The sequence below is a fragment of the Ursus maritimus genome, unplaced genomic scaffold (assembly GCF_017311325.1).
Source record: "Ursus maritimus isolate PB19 unplaced genomic scaffold, ASM1731132v1 scaffold_10, whole genome shotgun sequence".
Lineage (NCBI taxonomy): Eukaryota > Metazoa > Chordata > Mammalia > Carnivora > Ursidae > Ursus > Ursus maritimus.
The window spans coordinates 31,274,534-31,290,556 of NW_024423344.1; the positions used below are offsets into that span (position 1 = coordinate 31,274,534).

The window sequence follows — 16,023 nt, forward strand, 5'->3', positions numbered from 1 at the left end:
CTACTGCGCAAATGGATTGGCATAAAATAGTTATGTCCTTAATGTGCACATCGTTGAGAGGTCGACATGTCTTCTCATTCACTGGTAACTTCTGTAATTCATTTGGAGTCTTCAGAAAATCTATTACCTTTATAAATACTGTATATTTCATGTCCAAATGTGACTGTTTGCCATAGGTGAAGAACTGAAATCCACTGGTGTTTGGGCTGTTTTTAGCCGTAGATACAACACCTCTAACATTGTGCTTAAGAAAGTTGCTATATTCATCCTCAAATTTCTTGCCCCAGATACTGTTACCTCATCTTCCTTTACCTGTCAGATGTCCTGTTTCAACCATAACACCTTTGATATTTCTATGCAATATATAGTCATTGTCGTAATTATTGGTACTAAGAGCCAAAAAAATTCTCACAAGTTTTGTGTGTCCTATCACAGAAGCCTTCTATTTCAATACCACTTAATCTGTATTCAATGTCACTGACATTTTTCGTCTTGATAGTTTCAGGAAATACTGTTGCTAATTTCTCACAGCCTTATCAAGAGAAGTTAGAAAATGAGTCTCATTTCAGATAGCGCAGCTGTTGTTAAAACAGAAAAGATGTAATCGCAGATGCCCGTGATTCAAAATTACTGTCTCCAGGCCACCCTGCATTTCTATTTTGAAGTCCACTAAAAATTAGAATTCACCTATGTTTATTATCTTCATATGTGGGCAGAGTCTCAAAACATTAAATAGGAGAAGACAATCAGGTAAATGGAAAGAAACAGAAGGACTGAAAAGAAGCATGTTCGACTTTCATAAAGTTGATTACTTGATTTCTTTTTTTTTTTTTTTATTTATTTGACAGAGATAGAGACAGCCAGCGAGAGAGGGAACACAAGCAGGGGGAGTGGGAGAGGAAGAAGCAGGCTCCTAGTGGAGGAGCCTGATGTGGGGCTCGATCCCATAACACCGGGATCACGCCCTGAGCCGAAGGCAGACGCTTAACCGCTGTGCCACCCAGGCGCCCCTGATTACTTGATTTCTAAACATTGTAAGATAGCATTACACAAAAAAATACACTTCATTAGGACAATGAGGTACGGTGGAAATAAGAGGAAGATATGGGCTCTGGTTTTGCACTGCAATTCTCCCCCTATATTATTGCATACACTTCTACAAATCACTTCATTTCTCCTTGCCATAATTTTATCTGTTAAAGATTGATCTTTAAAGGAGAAGGTGTACATCCCAGGTACCTATTGCTGTGGAACAAAGGACCACAAAACTTAGTGGTAAAACTCCTACAACCATTCTACTGTATCACACAAATTTTGTGGGTCAGAACTTCCAGCAAAGATCTGCTGCATAATCCTACTGTTTCATGTGTCGTAATAGAGGCCACTTGATGATATCCAACCATTAGAAGGTCTGGATTGGAAGGTGCAAATTGTGTACTCACACATATGGTGACTTGGAGGGTACATCTGAGAGACTGAGTTCAGCTGGAATTATCAGTGAAATGCCTAATGTGGCCTCTTCAGTATTGCAGCTGCAGAGTGGTGAGATTTCTTATATGGTAGGTCAAGATGTCAAGTGAAGAAGGTGAAAGTTTCATGATATTAGACCATCTAACACCACTTCTGCCATGCTTTACTGGTTGAAGCAGTCTCAACCACATACATATTCAAGGGGAGGGATCATTGACCTGCATACCCATAAAAGAAGTCTCAAATAATTTGCTTCCATGCTTAAACCACTGTAGGACAAGCCCTGCTTACAATAATGTTGATTTTCCTTCATCATGCAAGAACCACCAAAAGTCTCTTTCTATTATGTTATGAAGCTCAGGTTCAAGGTCCAGGATCACATCATTTAAATCATATCTAGCTATTAAAATACCTTGGTTTTGGGGTTTTTCTCCCCCTTGGATAAAATTACTCTTAGACTTTAGACCTGTGAAATGAAGAGACAAATGATCTGTCCCCCAGGCACCTAATATCCAAAGATGAAACAGACATAGGAAAATCATAGTAAATATTCCTATTCCAGAAGGGAGAAAATAAGACACAGAGCAATCATTATCTTATAGCAATTTTTCGGTATAATCTGGCAGATATTTTCATTTTCCAATTGAGGTTTAGTCTTGGTCTTTGGGTTATAATTCTACATAGCTTTGGTCCTGCCCTCTGAAAACTTTCTTCTCCATAAAATCTGTTTTCCATAAAATTTAGTTTTCATAGAATGTTTCTTGTATATAGAATTTTGGTTATCTCTAGGCCTTATTTTTTTTCTCTTTCTGTCCTGTTCAATGCTAATATAATTCCTTTAAAATCTTATGAGCCTTTTGTGTGTCAATTCCTAATCTGTTCCATTAGACAAAACCAACCTCATAAATCTTTTTGAGATAAATCCTTCTCTATCTTGGTTTCCTTGTGAAGCTGTTGTTTGTGCACTAAGCACCTTTGTCTATCTTAGAACATCTAATAGGGCATGCCCTTTTTTCTTTTTGTTACCGAGAGGGTACATTTGATACAGCCTTAAATCCTTCTGAAATCTTAAGGAATCTTACAACCACAGGGTATGTTCTATTGGCAATGCATTAGATTTTATCTCTACCCTGAGACTGTCTCTTACTTTGAGGACCACTTGCTGGTTGGAACGGTTGTCCTAAGCCCTTTACTTTTGCTCCATATTCTATTAGCAGTTGATTATTTCATCTCTCTTTTCTCTCATTTTTAAAAAGACAACTGGAAGAAATAAGGTAGCACCTTCAACTCTTCATCCAGAAATCATCTTAACTAGATTATCAAGTTTATTAAGTACATTATATATTTTCCAGGTTACCTGGGTAGAAGTAGTACCAAACTTTCTACCACCTCTTAGTAATTTTTTTTTTCAATCTCTTCAAGTACTCTATAGTATTCATTTTAAGGCTTGTCAGACTTTTGCCTGTTGCTCTGTCCCCAGACCAGAGCCACACATTTTAGATTTTGTAATATTAGCACCTCATTTTCGTGAACCAAAATCTGTTTATCTATTGGCGTGGTAAAAATAAAAACAAGACAAAAACTACCCAAAAGTTAGTTGCTAAAAACAACAATAATTTTATTACATTTCATAATTTTATGAATCAATAATGTAGCAGCAGTCAGATGGGTGAGTCTCCTCTTTCATGTAGTTTTGATGGAAGTCACTCAGGGATATTCAGTTGGCAGATGGGTTGGAATGGAAGGTCCAAAACAATTCCAGTCATGGGATGCTTCATTGGGAATGGCAGAAGACTAAACTCAGCTCCAGTCATCAATCAGATTTTGTACAGGTGGCCTCTCCAGCATGCAACCGCCTCAATGTATGGAGTACCTCAGAGCTTCAACAGCAAGGGCTCTAGCTGTCACCTCTCGATGGGAGGAGTGAAAAGAATGTGTGGTCTTGGTTTAAAAATGCCAAAATTGGGCTAGATGATCACTCACATCCTTTTTGTTTCTAAATACTGTTTCAAAAGCAACAATAAAAGTTTCGAATAGATATGAAATGAAAGGGAAAACATTTTAACTTTTCACAAGTTAAAAGCATCTAAACCTGCTGAAGCATTAAATAGTCTCTAGCATTCATCTCTCAAAAGATTTAATTCCAAAGATAACTGTAGGTGATAAAGACATTTATAGCTGAGATTGGATGGAAAATATCTAAAAATATATAACTTTATATCTATGTTTCTATAAAAATGGCTGCATTGCTTATTACCTCTTATCATGAAATGGTTTTCTTCACTAAAGCCTATAAACAAAACTGAAACGCTTCATTCTTAAAGTTATATTTTCAGCTATTTTGATAATATGTAAAAGATTATTGCCAGGGAAGTTTTAAATGTAATTTGTTACTTAAGATAAAGTTATCCAAATCAATAAATGATACTCTCCTCTTGATATGGTTCTGGTGTGGTACCTGAAATAATAAAGCCATAGAGATGGGACTAATCTTAGAGATCATCTTGACTAAATCCTTTCAGCCACAGATGAAAGCACCAAGCCCTGGAGGGACTATGAAGCTTGTCCAAGGTCTCTTAGCTGGTTAATGGGTAGAGTCAAGGGCTTTTCCTATGACCATAGTGCTAACAGTTACAACAGTGCCCTTGAGAGGAATAAGCTTCTCAAATGATATGACTATTCCCTTGCCGTTTATGCCTTCATTAATTTTCTTTAACACCTCTTTCTTCATCTATTGTACATAATGTTTAGACCAACCTTACTGAGTTGAAACAAATTCTAATCAGACTGAATTAGTAAAAATTCCCTGTTTTGACATATTTTAAAAAGAAGAACAATAATAGATAACATAAATATAAACATATTTCTAAAAATAGTGAGGCGCTGGTAAAGAAAAAAAGGTAAGTTTATTGTTTTATTTCTTTCATCCTGTATCTAAGGAATCATGGATTTTCTGTTAAAGAAGCTATCTTAGAGCCTATCTTCCTTTTTTCCCCAATTTGTAAATATCTTCTGAACCATTCTGAAATGTAAGCATATCATGTCGGTTTGAATACTTCTAGTGATAAGAGTTCATTATTTCTAAGAAGAAAAGAGAAAATTTTGGTATAATAGTTATTATTATATATTACCTTTTAAAAGACTGAGATCTGTCTCTGACAGTATATATATCTTTAATACTAGTTTGGTCTATATGCCATCACAGAATATGTCACCATTTTCTTTAAGATGAACATCTTCAAATATTTAAGGAAAAGCATGAAGTTGTGACTAAGAGTTTCATAATTTAAATATACACAATTCTCTCCATTGGCAAAGTTCTAGAATAGACTATATGCAAATGGATTGTGATAAACTATGCTGGGCATCAGATCAGAGGACAGCATTGTGGATTACATGTACTTCACATCTACTTTATTTCTCTCTATTCCTCTAATAGAATGCTTTTTATCACTTATAATTAAATTTTTAAAAATTTTATATACCTTTATACTTTGCATATAGGTATGTAAAAACTGAGATTTATGTATTTTTAGAAATGGTTATATTTTCCTGAAATTGTACATTAAGGTGGCAATATTTTTCACAATAAGATTTGAAAAGTGAGGCCTTATGGAATACCCACGAGTTAGAGATATGTGGCAGAATGGGAGGTTAGAGATACTTAAAGCCTGAAAAGAATCCAACCCACTGTTAATGGCTCTGAGGATGGAGTGAAGAGACCACAAATAAGGAATGCAAGGACACAGGAGTTCCCATTCAAGATGGTTCCCATTCAAGGAGGCTCTTGAAATCCTCACCTCCCATGGACACACTGAATCTACAGCCTTGTGTAGGACAATTTCCTCTGAAAGAAATCCAGAAACTAGCTGAGCAACTCCTATACATCAGGTGAACCAGAAAAAAATAACACAGCAAAATGGGTTTTGACACACCCTTGAATACTGGGAGCCACTAAAAACAGAGAAGGTTACTTGGACAATCACAAAGGTTTGAGATGCAACCAAGAGTTAGTGCCAGGCTGATTAAGTTTAGGCAGCATGCCTCAGATACCATGATCCCACAGATTATACAGTACTGACTGGATGAAATTATTGCAAATAAACAGTTCCAAATGGGGGACAAAAATTGCATTTGTAAGACCATACTTCTAATCACTTTGATGACTTTTTAAAAAAATAAGTGGGTTTTCATTTTGATGGAAGAAAAATAGTTTTAAATTGAGAAGAATAATGTAGTGTACTCATAAAACCTACATACAAAGTAGTCATCTGTGAAAGTCATTACTTTGAGTAAGTAGGTGTTGGCATTGTCTGCCCCTTTAATGCTATGAGCATTCTGAAATCATTGCATTTACTAAGACTATAATATTGACTGCCTTTGTCCTCATTGCATTATCCCAGGACTTTAGGGGGGTCAAGAATATAGTGGATTGAGGGATAAATCCAGATTATAGCAATATCTTCAGTTACGCTATGTTGGTATGTTTCCCCAAGTCAACTGCATTCATTCTGGGTATATATTTCCTTTATACCATTTCTCACATGCTTGAGAGTTGTTTGTCTATAGATCTGTTATCCTACATTACGAAAGTTCCTTAAGGATAAGGATTCTATTTTATACATCTTTGTAACTAGTCAAGTGAGTCTAGTTAAGTGAAAAGCAGTTATTTTAAATTAATTATTGCATTTAATTTTTTTAATGCTTTGTATTATTTAAAGTCATTTAAAAAATCTGTTGCCCAGCAGTAGACATGTAACTTCATTTAAGATCTGACCACTACATAATATTATTGAATCATCCACTCCCTTCAAAACCTCAAGTATATATTTTGTTTCATTGTCAAAGGGTAATATGCATATATAGTAATTTTAGAATATTTTTATTTTTTATTATTTTTTAATGTTTCAAGTTTTTATTTAAATTCTAACTAGTTAACATATAGTATAATGTTAGTTACAGGAGTAGAATTTAGTGATTCATAATACCCAGTGCTCATCAAAACAAGTGCCCTCCTTAATACCCATCACCCATTTAGCTCATTTCCTGACCCACTTCCCCTCCAGCAACCCTCAGTTTGTTCTCTATAGTTAAGAGTCTCTTATAATTTGCTTCTCTCTCTCTTTTCATTTCCCTATGTTTATCTGTTTTGTTTCTTAAATTCCACATATGAATGAAATCATATGATGTTTGTCTTTCTCTGACAGACTTATTTTACTTAGCATAATAGTCTCTAGCTCTATCCATATTGTTGCAAATGGCAAGATTTCAGTCCTTTTTTATGACTGAATAATAACCCATTGTAGATCTGTACCACATCTTTATCCATTCATCAGTTGATGGACCTCTGGGCTCTTTCCATCATTTGGCTACTATTGATAATGTTGCTATAAACATCAGGGTGCATGTGCTCCTTCAAATCAGTATTTTTATATCTTTTAGGTAAATACCTAGTAATGCAATTGCTGGTTCACAGGGTAACTCTATTATTCACTTCTTGAAGAATCTCCATACTGTTTTCCAGAGTGGCTATAACAGTTTGCATTTCCACCAACAGTGCAAGAGAGTTTCACTTTCTCTGCATCCTCACCAACATCTGTTGTTTCATGTGTTAAGTCCATCTGGTCCAGTGTGTTATTTAAAGCCATTGTTTCTTTGTTGATTTTCTTCTCAGATGATCTGTCCATTGCTGTAAGTGGGTGTTAAGTCTCCTACTACTATTGTATTATTATCAATGGGTTTCTTTAATTTTGTTATTATTTTTATATTTGGGTGCTCCCTCGTTGGGGGCATAAATATTTACAATGTTATATCTTCTTATTTGATAGGCCCCTTTATTATGATATAGTGCCCTCTTCATCTCTTGTTACAGTCTGGTTTAAAATCTATTTTGTTTGATATAAGTATGGGTACTCTGGCTTTCTTTTGATGTCCATTAGCATGATATATTGTTCTCCAACTCCTCACTTTCAATCTGCAGGTGTCTTTATGTCTAAAACAAGTCTTTTTTAAGCAGCATATAGATGGGTCTTGTTTTTCTATCCATTCTGATACCCTGTGTCTTTTGATTGGAGCATTTAGTCTATTTATATTCAAAGTGATTATTGATAGATATCAATTTAGTGCCATTGCATTACCCGTTAAGGCATTTGTTTCTGGAGATTTTCTCTGTTCCTTTTCAGTTTGTGTCATTTGGGATCTTTCTTTCACACTCAAAGAGTTCCCTTTAATACTGCTTGAAGGGCTTGTTTTTGTTTGTCTGGGAAAATTTATCTCTCCTATTCTGAATGGCAGCCTTGTTGGATAAAGTATACTTGGCTGCATATTTTTACCATTCAGCATATTGACTATATCATGCCACTCTCTTCTGGCCTGCCAAAATTCTGTGGAGAGATCTGCTGCTAACTTTCTTTGTCTTCCCTTGTAAGTGAGGGATTTCTTTTCACTTGCTGCTTTCAGGATTCTTTCCTTATCTCTGTATTTTGCAAATTTTACTACAGTGTGTCTTGGCGTTGGCCTGCTTTTGTTGATTTTGATGGGAGTTCTCTGTGCCTCCTGGATTTAGATGCCTGTTTACTTCCCTAGATTAGGGAAGTTTTTATCTATAATTTGCTCAAATAAACCTTCTGCCCCTTTTCCTCTCTCTTCTTCTTCTGGAACTCCTATGATATAAATGCTGTTACCCTTTACCAAGTTGCTGAATTCTTAAGTCTACATTTGTGATCCAATATTTTTCTTTCCCTCTTCTTTTTGGCTTCATTATTTTTCATAATTTTATTTTCTATATCACTGATTCACTCCTCTGCTTCTTCCATCCTTGTGGTCTTTATACCCAGTCCATCTTACATCTTGGTTATAGCATTTTTCATTTCAGCCCATTAGTTTTTAGGCCCTTTATCTCTGCAGTGAGGGATTCTGTGGTGTCTTCTACACTTTTCTCAAGCCCAGCTAGTATGCTTATGATTATTGTTTTTAGATTCTGGATTTGGCGTATTATTTATATCTGTTTTGATTAGATCCCTGGCCATGACCTTTTCTTGTTCTTTCTTTCTGGTTGAATTCCTCCATCTTGGCTTTTTGCCTAGGTCTCTCCCTTCTTCTCTGTGCTACAAAGTCCTGATACATTTCTTGCTTTTGGAGTAATGGCTTTATTAAGAAGACATCATATGCTGTCCAGGGCCTGATACTTCAGGAAGTGTTTGTGGTGATTGCTGTGTGAACTCTGCTATTGTGTTTTGGCTGCTCTTTTCTTCAGGTCAGTCTTCTGCAGAGTTTCTCCTTTTCTGCAGTGGGGAATGTTTGGACCTTGTCCAGTGTGTGGTGAGTTTTAAATAGGTGTGTTCTGGTCTGCTTGTTTAAAAAGACCTGATCCTATTTACACTAGAGCTGAAGCTTTGCAGCACTCTATGATCAGTAGACTTGGTGCATGTGGGGAGTTTGTGCTGATTTTCTGGGGAAGGGGCCAGCTACTCTGTCTCTAAGGCACATTTGCCCTAGTAAAGAAGCACCTGCAGGACACAGGGGGGTGGACTGTGGTGTAAGTGGCTCAGGCCTCTGATGTTGGTACTGTTCTGCTCACCGAAGTCAGTAGATGCTGATGGGTGGGGGAGGAAACAATGGGGCCAGCACTCTCCCTTGTCCCTGGAGAGGGGAGTTCATGGCTGCTGCTCTCCAGGAAGCCCTCACAGAAGAGCAAACAATCTCCCCTTGTCTGCCCCAGGTATCCCTCAGATCTCTACCTTCACCCTGTCTGTGTCTGGGCCATCTGCCTGCACTGCACAGTGGAGTGCACCTGTGTTTTATCTCAGGCACCTGGCTGAGTTTCAAAACTCCAAACTTTAGGGAACTGGAGTGACATGGACCTGTGCTGGTCCTCTGGTATAGGGTCTTACTGCACTGGGATTGATGCTGGTTTTTCCCAGAAAGGGAGTCACACCAATGCACAGGGGCTTGGGGTTTATAGTAAAGCACAGCAAAAGCCCGAGTCCAAGTTAGCCACCCTCAGCAGGTGTCTCTACCCAATGCTTAAGGGACAGGGGAGTGCAATGGTGCCTGCTGGCTCTTTTGTCCCCTAAGTGGCAAAGCCACTTCTCCCAGATGCACTCCAAGAAGAGGGAAAGGTCTCTCCCCATGTGCTTCTGGAGCCTCAGCCCTCCTCCACAGGAGCACTGCTGCAGCAGGCTCCATACCAGGTGACTGCATGGACTTCTAAAATTTCAGTCTTTGAGTTCTGCTGGTTGTAAATACTCATGATAATTACCCCCTTTCATTTTCCCAGTCAGTGATTTTGGGGAAACGTTTATCTTGTATGATGCCCTGTGTGCTGCACATGCGCTCGCTCTCTCTCTCTCTCTCTCCGCTCTCCATGATCTGGGCTCCCTTCCCTCTGCAGCACTCATGATCCTTTTCCCCCAAAATCATATCTCTGCACTTCTTACCTTCCACTATTTGGCCTCTTCTCTCCTACTAGTTGTGCATTTGTTCTTTCAGTCCTCAGATCGATTTCTCGGGCATTCAGAATGATTTGTTATTTCCCTCGCTGTGTTTGAGGGACAAGACAAGCACATGGTCCTCCTATTACTCTGCCATCATCTAACCCACCTACCTTTTTAATATTTTTTTATTTCATATTACACTACTCACAGTTAACTAAAATTCTCAGATTTTATTTCCATAAGATTTTTTCATGTCTTTTCATCATATGTTTCTCAATTTTCTGTAAATTATATTTAATACCACCCATTCATTCCTCTGTAAATTTATTCCTTGGTATTTAGAGCAATATAACTTTAATGTTTTTTTTTTTTACTTTTATTCTCCATCAAGTATTTCTAAGTTTTAAGTCTTTCATTTACCTTCCAAAAATTGAAACCCAAACTTATTACCTGCAGACAACCATGTCCATTAAAGATGAGTATTCTCTTTCATTGGGCACATGTAAATTTCTTTTAGCATAGAGATGGACTTAAAGTGCTATATACATCACGTTTCCTAAAATAAATGTTTGATCTTAGAATATTGGATTTTTGATAAATGTCAGATTGGAATGAAAAATAATATAGTAATTTGTGACTGATTTAGGATATGGGTGGCAGGCGTAATTTCTCATTTCTGTGCCTACATACTTAAAGCTAAGCTTTTCTGGTTTATCTTTTAAAATTTCACATGAATCTTTTCCTTGTAAATGCAGGTGAATATTTACCCTCTTTAAACAATGCATAGAAGATAAACAGAAAAATTAGATAAATATACCATCTTCAAAGTCTCAGTTATAAGTAATTCTGATATCAAATTCAATATTTTAAGAAAAACATGATTATATACCCAAGGGATCCAGCTGAATAGTACTTTTTTCTTTCTTTCTTTCTTTCTTTCTTTCTTTTTTTTTTTAGAAAGATGTGTGTTTTTGGAAGTACCCTTCTTCACTGATATTTGCTGATTAGATTCCCAAGTTGCCCTTACATTTCTGTTATTTTCCATTAGAGATCTATTTGCCCAATTTCCTGTACCCATTAACACTTAATGATTCTACATGAATTTTCTTCACTACCTCACCACAAACTAAATGCAAAATCATTTCACCATTGTATCCCCACAATTATATAATAATGATAGAATTACTGGGGCGCCTGGGTGGCTCAGTCGTTAAGAATCTGCCTTCAGCTCAGGGCGTGATCCTGGCATTCTGGGATCAAGCCCCACATCAGGCTCCTCCGCTAGTAGCCTGCTTCTTCCTCTCCCACTCCCCCTGACTGTGTTCCCTCTCTCGCTGGCTGTCTCTCTCTGTCAAATAAATAAATAAAATCTTAAAAAAAAATGATAGAATTACTAAGATAGCTCCCTTTCTCATAACTATGAGTCACTCTCAAATATTCTCTTTTGTTAACCAGTTACTACAAACTGATGGGAAAACAATTTACCACAAACTCTAACAGATAATTTTCAGGAAAACTAATTCCTAAAATGTGTAACTGTTACTTTAGCATGCATTTCTTTTCTACCATTATGATCATTATCTTTGCTTGGATTTTATATATCTATATATTAAGAGCCTGAAAAAAGTATGTCTTTCTTTTCACTTATTTTTATAAGTTGGGAAGACACTGATTCTCTTTTAATGTCATTTCCTTTCTATATAAAGGAAAGGTTAATTTAGATACTTTAAAGGAATTAGTTACTGCTCAAAGTTAGTCAGAAACTTTAGGAGTGAAGTTGCATTTTTAAATTTTCAGTTAAAATATATTGGGTTAGACTGAAATAATGAGAGGCAAGGCAGAAGGCCAGGAAGTTCTCAGTACTATGATTGATTACACACACTAGTACCTCACTGAACAACTTGAGTTCACTAGTTCCACCTTCATATTTCTGTTTTTGAATGTGTACCTTTACTACCTGAAATGCACTAGTAAGCATCCCCATTGCTCATCTGTAACTGCTACTCTGTGTAGTTTATCCCTCTGGTCCTTAACACTCAACTCAGCCATCACTTTTTCCAAGAAGCCCTATTATGACTTATGGGCTTCTATAGAGCCCCTGTGTTTATTGTTGCTATTGTTGTTTCTGTTGTAGCATTATCTCAATCTATTGTAGTAATTTATTTATTTTTCTGTTCCTTACCCTTATCCCCATTAGATTATGAATACCTTGAGAGCAGGATTATGACTTATTTCTAAAATCTTGTTTTTCCCCCTCCATTTTACCTAAACTCATGTGACTAATGATTCCAGAGGTGCATGCGTCCAATATGATTTGTTCAAGTTCCCCATGCTTGATCTCAGCAGAATTTTCCCTCAAATTTCTTTCTTCCTTTAGATTCTATGGCAATAAACTTTTCTGATGTTTCTTTACCATCTCTATCTTCCTACTCATCTTTATTTTCTGGTTCTTCTGTTTCTAAGGGATTATAATATTTCATCCATTGGTTCAACATTCTATTAAGCATTCTTCTAGGTCCTAAGAATTTAGAGCACAAAATAATAATTAAAAGAAGAGTTCCTTAGGACTCTCTTAGGACTCTCTTCTAATCCCTTTCTTTATTCTTATTTTATCCTCAGACACTCTCATTAATGTCTGTGACTTCCAATGTCATGTACATGTTTAGGATTTGGAGGATAGATCTCAATTCTAAAATTAAAGTGATCTGTTCAAATTCCTATTTAATATTTCTGCAAAGAATTCTCACAAAAGAGATACCTAAAACTAAATTCATATTTCTTCCATAAAATATTCTACCTCTTACAGATAGAATTAAATCAAGGTAATTATTCATTAAAATAATAGGTTTTTAAAATTGAATAAATTTGAATTATATGGAATTCTTTATTACTCTGTCATAACGGAAAAGACCTTGAATTTGGGTTCTGTGCCTAACTTGGCAGGTTTTGTCAGTAACTAACATGGTAACCCTGGAGACTTCTCATAATTTTATTTTATTTGCCTATAAAATATTTCATATGTTATCTAAGATCTAAATTTGTTTGTTTGTTTGTTTCCATGATCCTAAGGACTATTGTACTAATACTGTAATGACATTTGGGGAAAGAATGAAAATAAAAACACAGAATCTGTGAATTTGTAGATGAGTTTATCTAGGCTTGCCCATTAGATAATCTTGATTTCTCATTGCTTTTTCTTCTTTTCTGTGGTTTGATCTTTTATATCCCCTTGATTTCATTCCTTTTCTCTATTCCAAACCCATAGAATAAAACAGGGAAATATGACTTGCTACAAATTTCTGTATGGCTGCATATAATTTCCGTTATTATTAGCAATCTAAGAAGACAGGCTCAACACTTATTTCATCCTAGTGAAAACTTAACGTGGCATTTAATAGAAACTATTTCCTTGTACTGTTTTCTCATGATTTCCAAGCATTGATCTTATTTCTGAAAGAGCTTTTAGAGGACAATATGTCATTTTCCTTTGCCATAATTTGATGTTGAAACCTATTAACACATACACAGCCATATTTTTCAGTAGTCAAAATGCACCTGAATTTGAATTTTGTGTGTTTCCTCAAAAACGACTATGCTGGAAACATCCAGCTTAACAGTTGTTTAGGAGATGAGTAATTGTTGCAGAAACCATTGTATGTAGAGCAACTGAGTATAAGCACTAATCTAAATACATGATGTGCATATGTAGAGTCCAGCAGTAGTAACCTCTTTTATTAGTTTAGGAAGAAAGGTAGTTAGAGAAAAAAAGCAGCTATGCAAGAGGCAGGGAAAATTCAGCTGAAACTGAGAAAAGTGGGGAAGGGATGAATGACTTAGACTCAAAAGAGCTGGTCATCTATGGAGGAAAGTTGACCTGGATAGAGTCATGCATGTCTGGCTCTGGTCAGTGGACCCCTGTCATTCTGAGTGCTCTGGTAGGTGATGAGGACATTATTATGCTACCTTCGAGAGATTTGTAGTCCTCTTGAGGAAATGCAACATATTGCTTTTATTACTACTTATTTTTAGTTCCACTCTTATTCCTTCACTTCCTAATCTAAGGAATTAGGAAGTACTTTTCAGATTTTGTAAAAAGAACAGTAAATGAAGTCTGGCAATAATGACCAATTCTATCACAAAAGCTATCACAAAAGACCAAATTTTTGCAGTGTGAAAAAGCTCAGTGTTCTATGAAAGCTGTGGTGAAAATTGTTTTATTTTTCTCTTTGTCTTTTTGATCAAGAATAAATTTAAGATTTTTTTTTGTTGGTGTTTATCTTCTTTTGTTTTATTTAGTCGTTATTATAAAATAGTATTTCAGGCACCTGGGTGGCTCAGTCAGTTAACTGCCTGCCTCCAGCTCAGGTCATGAGTCCTGGGATCAAATCCCACATCAGGCTCTCAACAGGGAGTCTCCTTCTCCCTCCCTCCCTTCCCTCGTGCTCTCTTTCTCTCTCTCCAGATAAATAAATAAAATCTTAAAAAAAAAAATAGTACCTATACTTCGGGGAAGCCAACATATATACATATATGCTATTATGGATTGTTACAGTATCAATTCTCATGGATAAGAGGAGATTATAATAAAATGTTTTATGATTTTTACCATTCATATTCAGTCAAATATATTTATTGGTTATTATTAAAAAGGTAAATATTTTAAGTAGTTAAGAGTATCTAATTAAATTATACCTAATAATTTCCCTCATGAAGATTTTAATCAAATTAAATAGCATCATATAAAGAATTGGTCATGCAAAGATTGAACATCCATATGCAATATTTAGGAGCTTCCCCAATAAAACTTATTCAGAAATAAGCCAATACTTGAGTGGTTTTAGATTTTCATTTATAAAATGTATATGCCATGCAGTTCTAAAAAATAAATAAATATTTTAAAAGATTATTTATAAATTCAATTGAAAGCTATAAATGCCTTATGGAAGGGTGAAAGATGGTTAGATTTCAAATAAAGAAAAAACAATGTTCTCATTATGGCTATTTCACTTACCTAGCTAAAGGATTCTGAGATTTATGACCTTTCAGTTTCAGGTTTTCTTATCTATTAAATTCTGATAACAATAACAGTATCAACCACATAGTATTTTACTTTGGGATACTTGTTATATTCATGTATCAGTTACAAGCAATGAGAAAACATTAAAGATATTTGTCATAGTAAAAGTTAATATGATGTTTTTCTAATTTCCCAAAAGGTCCTAAATCAGGGGTGTTATTTTTTGCATAAATTAACATAAATAAGAGTGAACATACTTTAGTGGATTTGTGTAAGATAACAACACTGGACTTTTCTATTTATTTGCCTGCTTGGAATATTTATTGAATAACTATGATTGGGCTTTGTTTTTCTCTTAAATAGAAATGAAAGAGCAAAAGTAATTTGTCACCATTTCTCAATTTCTTGTTAATCAGTTTCAATATGTTAAAATAATACTTCCAAAATAGCTTTTTCTGCTTTTAAAGTAATGCATGCTTTTAAAAGAATACATGGAAACAATAATCCTAGAAAAGGCATGCTGGGTCTTTCAAGTAGCAGATAATGAAACTATTAACTAATATTTAACAAAAATATGGGTATGTTTCATTTTGTCTCTGTATTTTAGGGTTTACTATTCCAATTTTATATCCTGAAGGTCCTATAAGTTTTCATTTACTGGAAAGAAACTCAGTTTATTACATAACCTTAAACCTTAACTGTAATACATGAAAGTTCTTTAGACAATGTGCACTTTTTAAAGATTCTTTAAAAAAAATTACCTAGATAAAAGTGTCTATAAGTATAAAGATATTTAAATACTAAAACTATGCTTTCTATCATATAGCCTAAAACTTCAAGAAACTGGAGCAAAGTAAGAAGTGAGTTTATATAGACAAATCTTTGACTTATGATGAGGTTACATCTGATTGTAAGTTGAAAATATCATAATTTAAAAGTGCATCTACCTAATCTATCAAACATCATAGCTTACCTTAGCCTACCTTAAACATGCTCAGAATGCTTACATTTGCCTACACTTAGGCAGAATAATCTAACACAAGGTTTATTTTATAGTAAAGTGTTAAATAGCTCATGTAATTTATTGAATAGTGTACTGAA

General features: G+C 35.3%; 1 pseudogene; it reads right to left on the bottom strand.

Annotated features, from left to right (window-relative positions):
- On the bottom strand, positions 1-484 carry LOC103677545 (annotated as a pseudogene).
- Positions 485-16,023: the final 15,539 nt, after the last annotated feature.